Consider the following 9,190-nt stretch of genomic DNA (forward strand, 5'->3'; position numbering starts at 1 on the left):
CAGAATCCTTCATAGATTGCTTTGAGGATAGTCTGTGCTTTCTCGGGCAACACACACCTTAAAAGAGACATAGAATGACCTCGTCTATAAAGCATTCTCTGGAGTAGAACATATCTCGAGACCTAGTACAACAATTTTCGAGCATCCTTGGGGTCTTCGGGTATGTATTTTCATTATTTTAAACTTGGTTGATATTGCATAATGAAATATTTTTGGTTTTAACGTTGGGATCCGAGACTTTGCATTTTTTTATAAAGGAATGTCATTTATGTTGAATTTTAAAGAAGTTACTAAATACTTTAGTTTTCATATATCGGTGAGTTACACTTTATCTACTCGGCCTTCTTTGTATAAAAAAGATTACTAAAAACAAAAGTTGTGAGCTATCAGATTCAGGACTAACGATGACAACTCACAACTGTTGTCATAGTTCCCTAATTCCCCAATAGCGACAATCAACACACGAAAAGCAAATTTCAGCACATTGCTTCCAAATATGCAGTTTGAATTTGATCAAAAAAATATATTATTTCATATGTTTCTATTTTTTTTTTTAAGAATGAATAAGAATTGATATAAAGCTATAGCCTCTCCTTAAAAAAAATTAGTCTTTTCTCCGAATAAACGTACAACATAAAATAATAATGCAAGAACAAAAAAAAAATATTATAATAATAAAAGAGTATATGCTATTTTACACACTTATACAAAATATCTATTCATCATATTTTCATTCAAAATTAAATTTAATTGGACGATAATACTCTCTATACATTTATTCTATATATAAATATATATATTTCCTAAAGTTTAATAACAAATTCGAAAAAAATTTATTTAAACAAAACATAAACATCTTTTTTTTTTTTAAATAAAACTAATATTTCACTTTTTGTTAATAATTTTTCTAAAAACCTATTAAAAAACTTAATTATTTTTAAATTAAAACTTAAGTTGGGGTCATTGATTTCTTTTTTTATTAACAACTATATTTCACTCTAAAAAAAATTTAAAAACAAACAAATTTTTATTAATCAATAGTAAAACAAAATTAAAATTTTGAGATATAAATAAAAAAACAAAATTAAACACAAATAGTCCAAAATAATTAATAAAAGTAATTTTAACCCTTATTGTCTGTCGCCATCGAAACAACCATCCCTACTCTCTCTTGTCGTGACACCTGTGTGCCTAAGTCACACCTCTACTCATTGAATCTGTAGCACCTTCCGTCGAGCCTCGTTGTCAAGCTATCACCATCCAATCATGACCAACACCTGCCTCTAGCAGCTGGATTTGGTTTGATCTTTGGATTACGATGAAGAAAGTGAGGGGAGGAAGAAATTGAAATTAGGGCTTAGTGTTTTGTTTTGATTTAAGTTTATAATATATTCTTGTTTTCGATATATTAAAATATATTTTTAATTATTTTTTTATTTTAGTTTAGAATTTTTTAATAAATTTTTTGAGGTGGACAAAAAAATGACACATTTATTTAATAAAGGTGCCAACAAAGTGACACGTGTCCCATTTTAGTACCACTTCAGAAAAAACGTGACACAGTTAGGGTGGGTAGTAACAAAAGTACTGTTTTCGAGAATTCGGGTAGTTTTGTCTTTAAAAAGAAATTGAGGATTTAACTGTAATAATAAAAAAAATTAGGAAGATTAGTCGCCAATATATCTCTTATCAATTATTTCTAATAATCCTTTAAATTACCAAATGCTTGTCTTATCAAGCTAGTTTGGGACAATAGAGATCTATAGTTCTAAGCACTACTAAATTAATTATTTCACTAACTCTAAGATCAACAAATTAATTTATAAGCTATGAATTATACCTAGAAAACCTTTGTTATATTCAAAACTATAGTCTTATTCTTTTAGAAGTCAGGAACTCATTAAGTCGTTCATTGATATAGTCATTGCATGAGTTATGACATTTTACTAGTTGTTCATAATTAGAGCTAGGCCTAAAGTCTATTTACCTCTATAATTATAGTTTTATCAATGAGTGTCATTGATACTTTAGTGAACATTTCTATAATTTACATTTTGATATGATTTCTATCCTCAACAAAATTTAAGCATTCTATGTCCTACATTCCCGCGTCAATACTGAGAGAAAAAACTAGTCTACTCTCATTCAAGGAATAAGTGGATTCCATATTTGTAAGGTATTTTGTTTCCAGCCAACTGCATCCCTACAACTCAAAGATATCAAGAATTTGGTCTATGAGCTTGTATAGACATTACTTTGACTACAAAGTCTAGTACTTACTTCAAGGTTAAGGTAAAATCTCAAACAACTAATGAGTAATGAATTTAAAACTATTGTATTCTAATAGAGATTATTAGAAATTTGTAATCCTATAAAATCTATATTTTATATGACACCCATATCTTTGTGTGTCACTGTACTTAACAATTCAGGATATAGGTGTTTTGTCTAAAACAAAAGATAGACTGTGTTCATAATTTTTATTAAATCAAACTTCAACTTTCTTTAGCCAGTAGAGATAATTTTATATTTTTGTCTTGAATTATATGTTCTTCTATATACATCGACATGCATATACTTAATTGAATATTTTATTAATAATATTATATCTTAATTAAATATGGCATTTATATAAAAAAAATACAACGGGAAACATTTGGAGAAAATCGAGTCCTTTTGGAAGCAAGGAGTCCGAGTTACGCCACTGTGATTAGCACCCCAGCACTAGCATAGTACTGCTATAGCACTCATTTGTTGTTTTGAAGGCTTTTGTTTCTGTAAGTAGCGCTACATCGCTAGTTCGTGAATTTTTTATGGAATTTGGCTCTGTCATTAGTGCTACAATGCCCAAAACTTTGCGCTACAACGCTATTGACACAATTTTGAAAATTGAAGCCACTTTTAGAAGAACAAAATGTTCTTTTCACTTGGGAGCATTGAAAAACTATTTAAGTGACATTATTCTGCGAATTTGGGTGGCTGATTAGTTTTTAAAAACCCTAGCTTAAGAAAAGACTCTTGGTTTTATTGTTTCTAGATTTTTTTTCTGGTTTATTATTTTCTAGATTTCTTCTTCTTCTTAATTCTTTAGGTTATTTTCTATGAACAATTATCTGAATGTTATTGTTATAATGTCTGATATAAACTAAACATCTCTATCTAGGGTTTAATGTAGTCACTTGGATTTCTATTTAATCTTATCATGATATAACATTGATTCTTCTTCTTTATTCTAATTTATATAATGTTTGCTTAATGCTAGTAAATACCTAATCAATATTTGCTTGATTTATGATTTTGATTCAAAATTTGGAAGATGAGAATTGAATATGCTATCATTATATAGACATAGGTTACATATTGGACGAAAGTACATGTATGACTTGTGTAGTAATTAGGTTTCTATGCTTAATGCCTACTATATGTTTAAGTTTATCATAGAGATGTAGAAAACCTGTATATAGGTTGAGATCTTATATCTTGACAAAGAATAGGAATCGATTTATGTTAACCTACTATTAGAATAGGAAGAAAGAAATTTAGAACTGATTAATAAAATTAATAGAATGAAAAAAAGATGAAGTTCACACCCTAGGTTTTTAATTATTGAACAATCTTTATTTTTATTTTAAGTTTTAGTTTAGAAATCACTCTATTTTCGACAACTAAATAGAAATTTCAAAGCATTTATTGGTAATTGGTTGATAGTCCTTGTGGGAACGATACTTTTTTTACTATCTATATTACTTGAATCGATTACGTATACTTGCATATATAATTTTTGCGATCAATTTTTGGGTTTGGTTTTGCAAAAGAAATCACAACTTTTCATTTGCGGAAGAACACAAAAATTTGGGCTCGTTTTGGGTTTATGGCGACCTAGCACGACCGCACTAGGTTGAGACGCGACCGTGCTAGTGTCCTAGAAAGAAAGGAATTTTGAATTCGATTTGGGGTTTCGAAGCTTGTAGCACGAGCGCTCTGGGGTAGGGCGCAACCGCGCTAGGGTAGACACGACCATGCCAAGTGCCCCAAAATATTGGTTTTCTAAATTTTGGGAATAAGGCAAGGGTTTCGCGGGTTTATTTTTGGGGCGCACTAGGGGGCTCGGAGGACGTTTCTAGTACCCCGTTAACTGGGAATAGTGGTTCCAAGAGTTAGTGTTTGGATTGGAATTCGAGATCTAGATTTAATTCTAGATAAGTGTATACTTATGTTGTGACTAGGGTTCTGCGAGCTCGGGACAGGGATTGCATTCATGGTCATTCCATCTTCTACAAGGGAATCATGGTAAGAAGACTGGCACATGCACCAGGATTAGGGCATTGGTTCGGGTTATCGAACGTAGTTATAACCACACCTTGAATAACTATTTAGATTTGAATGTCTTTGGACTATATCTGCCTATGATGTATATGTGGTTTGTAACTGTTTGTGTTTGTTTGAATGATCAGCTAGAGAGTTGTTGTAACGACCCAAAATCACTAATATGGCTTAAGGGCCTTGGTTAGTGTGCCGGGAGGGCATAATTAGTTTATGTGTGAAAATTATTAAATTAACGTGTGATTATATGATAAACAAGTTTGTATGGCTATATGAATGTAAACGTGGTTGTATGTTATATTTGTGAGAACCACATTATTATGTGGGTAAGCCTGCAGCGTGCGACTCGAGGTGATCCTAGGGAGCTAGTTAGCAGGAAAGTCACAACGGGGCTTAATGTTTGACTTGGGGCAAGTCAAGGGGTAATTTGGGTATTAGATGATTATCTGGGTTATCGGGTTATGGAAATAAATATATGGAGATATATTTGAGGTTAGGAAGCCTAGGCGGGAATATTGGGGAATTTTACCATTTTGCCCTCAGGGACGTTTTCGGTACCCCAAGCCTCGAGATTGATCTAATTAGCTAAGATTAGACTAAGTAATCAGAAAGTAGTAGAACAAAAGACCCAAACCGACCCATGTTTTCTCTTCTCCTCTCTTCTCTTTTCTCTCTCAAGAAGGCTATAGAAACCTAAGGTGAATCAGCTGGAATTCTGTGTTTTGTGCTGAATTTGTGAGGGATTAGCTAAGTTCTAACCAAGGAACACTCAACTAGGATCAAGGTAAGAATTTGTTATCCAAAAAAGTAACATTGATGATGTGGCGAGTGATTCCTGGACACGTGGCTAACACCTGGAGGAACTCTGCTAGTGTATCGACCAGAAGACGTTTTAGAAGCAGTAAGCAGCCCAGTCATACCTGCGACCAGTCTGGTCGATAGTTCCGCATGCAATGTAATATTACTGTAAAGATCTTTGTAGATCCTGAATTTAACTCACAAAATCTCCTGAATATCCGGTTATTCAGGAGAGAAAATCGGCAACTAAATCGTGTAATCCCCCTTGAGCCTATAAATAGAGAAAGATAGCTCAAGAAAAGGACTTTTGGCTTTAGAATGATTTGAGACTAGAATAATTCTCCTTGGAATATTGTATTGTTTTTCAGAGGTTAGTGAAACTCATTGAACCCTTGTTCTTTGATCACTCCATTGATTCTTATATCAATAACAGTCTAAGTGGACGTAGGTCATTACCAGATGCTGGGGCCGAACCACTATAAAATATCGTGTTCTTTTTACTTTTTTCCATTCGATTCTTGTCAACACATTCATCCACATCAAGCATATTTTGACTTCGTGTCAGTTGGCCAAAATCTGGGTCAACAGAATTGAATTTCATTCTTGAGCACTAGAGTTTTAAATTTTGGCTGAGAATTAAAGGTGTTTATGGTTTTGATGTTTAAGGGTTGAATTGAAGTTGAGAAGCTTGGGTTTTAGCTCAGAAGTTGTTAAGGAAGTGGTTCATCAAATAAGGTAAGCTTCAATTCGTAGTTTAGAGCTTAAATTCTAAGTTTGCATGACTGGTTTTTGAATTCTTTAGTTGCTGGGTTTCAGAGATCAAAGTGGAGTTTTAATGAGTTTTTAAGATGGATTTCTGTTGGATTATGTTGTTAGACTTATATTAAAAGTCTTGTGATCCATGGGTTTTTGAATTAGGATGCTTTGGGGTGGTTTTGAATAAGATTTGGATGTTAGGAATGGTGGTTTTTCTGGGCACGAAGGGTTGGGCTGCAGCTCTGTTCTAGAGCGCTGCGGCCCTGCGAAGCAAGGAAGAGCCAAGGAGGCTCTGCAGTGGGGAAGCGCCACGACACCACAGGGCAGGGCCGCGGCGCGTGTCTGTCTTTAGAGAGGCTTAGCCTCTATTTCAGGGGCGGGCCGCAGCTAGGTTTCAAGGGCCGCAGCCCTTAAGGGCATCTTTGATCTTTTGGAGGTTTTAAGAGCGGGAGCCTAACCTAGGGTGCTTGGGATCGATTCCACCACCGTGTTTGGTGGAATTTGATGTCCCGGAAGCTAGAACTCCACCCGGAAATATTAACGCGATTATTAATGGTACTCCCTATCTTGGTTGTGACTAGGTGTTAAGCTAGAGCTCGGGAAGTGGATCGTGTTCGAGAGGCGTCGCTCGTAATCAGTGAACTTGGGAATTAAAGGTAAGAAAACTGCACCCAGTTGTATAATTATAATTGGAATAAGGGTTCCCTATTTTGTATGCTTTGTAAAGGATGGTATTATGCCATGTAAACAGTAAACCAACGGCCTAAGAGTGCCAAAGTTTACACTAGCGCATAGGGCGCGACTCGGCCAGTAGTAGCTGACGACAACTTGTTATGCACTGACCTCGGTTTAAGCGGGCCGGAGTCAGTGGGGTAAACAGAGTGTGTGACCTTAAATGTCGACCCTGACTATTATATGATTTGTTTGCTATTATTGTTTGGTGGTTTGTTATGTTGAATAGTTGGGTGATGATTAGCTGATTCCTTAGTTGAATCTCCATGCTTTGTGAATATTGTGGTATGTTAAGTGTATGAACGTGCTTAAAGGGTTATCCAAATATTATTATTGCTTATTATGTAATATGATATGTTTTCTTGCTGGGCCTTGGCTCACGGGTGCTTCGTGGTGCAGGTAAAGGCAAGGGCAAACTTGATCAGCCCTTACTTGGAGAGCTCTGAGAGAAGAATGTACATGACCAGCTGCTCAGCCGCCACGGTTGAGGGGAGGCAGGGACAGGAATACCATAAACTTTTGTTTTGCCTTTAGAAAGGCTGGTGGTTGTCTATACACTAGAAATTTTGTAAATAGACTTTTAAATGCTATAAGCATGCTATTTATGATTTATATTCTACTGGTAATCTATTTCAGTTTATTTCTTGCTGGGCCTTGGCTTACCGGTGCTATGTTGTGCAGGTAAGGGAAATGAGAGCCCAACCATGAGTTGAGAGATCTGGGGCGGTGTATACATACTCAGCCGACTCGACCGCTAAGGACAGGACCGTTATGAGGGACTAGGGTCAAGTTTTTGCCGCGTAGGTCGGCTATTGTTGTAACCCCAAACATGTTATATTTTATTTATAAACTCTTTTTGGGATTCTTTTTATATGTTTACACTCTTTAATGAAAAGTTTAACTCTTTTGACAAAAAAATTTAATATCTAAACTGTTGCTTAACTTTAATTATACGTTTAAAGTCCAAATGACTCGCTTAACAATTTAAGAATAATTTTAAATACACAGTATAACGATCCTAGATTATTAAGGCGTTACAACAAGCATCCATTCTCTGGACGAATTATGAATTATAAGCATCCGCAACATGTTGAATGTGAACAAAAGGTTATCAATTCATTGGAAACCGCTGCCAAAATTAAGGTGGAACAAATGTTGGTATTTCACGAAAATAGACATAATAAAGTATATCATTACCTTGAATCTATCACATTGAATAATTACATGACCTGGGATAAAATAACGACCATATATCTCTAAACTCTCATTCGCCATTACTTCTTCTTCGTCAATGAACACCATTGCTCATTGAAAAGCATATTGACTAGTCTATTACAAGCCATAAATATTTATGAGATATTTTGTTGATATATAGAGTTTAGATAAATAAATATGAGATATGCAATAAATTTATTGATATAAAAATATAGCAGCTAGAAATAAAATAATCAAGTATTGAAATAATCTCTATAATAAAAGTTTAAATTTATAAAAAAATATTAAATTAATCAATAATAGCTAAAAAAAAAAAAACATAATTGGAAACTTGGAATGAACTTAATAAAAGTGATTCAATTAGCTAATATTAGACTTGAAAGATACTGAGTTCTATTCGAGTTTTTCCAAGCATAAAGGTTATAAAAATTATGGGAAATTTTATATTGGCCCCACTTTTGCCCTTACTGGTAGGAGCGACTCTGTTTACGATGCGTGGAGAAATTATAACTCAATTTTTTTTATACGATGATGTACTTTGTTATTATAGTAGACATCCCACCAATTTTCGAGAAATTTTAAATAATTTACATTGCCAAAAAATAGAGTTAAAAATAATAAGTTGCACGTGAATAGAAAAAAACAGGCATGTGTGCTCCTGACAATTTGAACTATGTTTTTGCACCGTAAATTATTCAAAATTTCTTAAAAACGGATGGGATATCTACAATAACTACAATGTATACCATCATATAAAAAAATTAGATTATAACTTTTCTACGTGTCGAAAACAAAAATACATTTTTCCCTTACTATCGAATTCTCCTATAAATTATTAGTAAAAAATCAAGAAAATATTTCTTCAATCTTTTCCTTTGTCTTTCTCTTAAAATAAATTAAACTTAAAATCTAAATTCCAATCAAAACATTATTGACAACTCTTTTTTCAACCATGTTATAATGAACAAAAGTTAATGATGGCAAAAAAATAAATTGGTTATAATAATAACCGGAATTAATCTGAATTATTGGGGTGTAATTTTAGCTTTACAATTGGGATTGGTGGAAAATGATATTTAATGGTGTGAGAAATTAAATAAATGTCTATATTTTTTATTTTGTAGTAAAATAGTCAAACAACATTTTTAATATTATATATTATTAAATATGTCATTTAGCAAATTACTATTTTATTCTAAATATTTTAATATTATAGTATATGTATATTAGTGTTGTTTAATTAGTTTTTATTTTAAAATTATTTTTATTTATTTTTTGTTTTTTATAAGATGTTGAATGATATACTATACTACTAACTGAGTTGAAAAATAATATACCAACAAAACATACAAAATTATTACTAAAA

This window comes from Humulus lupulus, chromosome 8, assembly GCF_963169125.1.
Source record: "Humulus lupulus chromosome 8, drHumLupu1.1, whole genome shotgun sequence".
Lineage (NCBI taxonomy): Eukaryota > Viridiplantae > Streptophyta > Magnoliopsida > Rosales > Cannabaceae > Humulus > Humulus lupulus.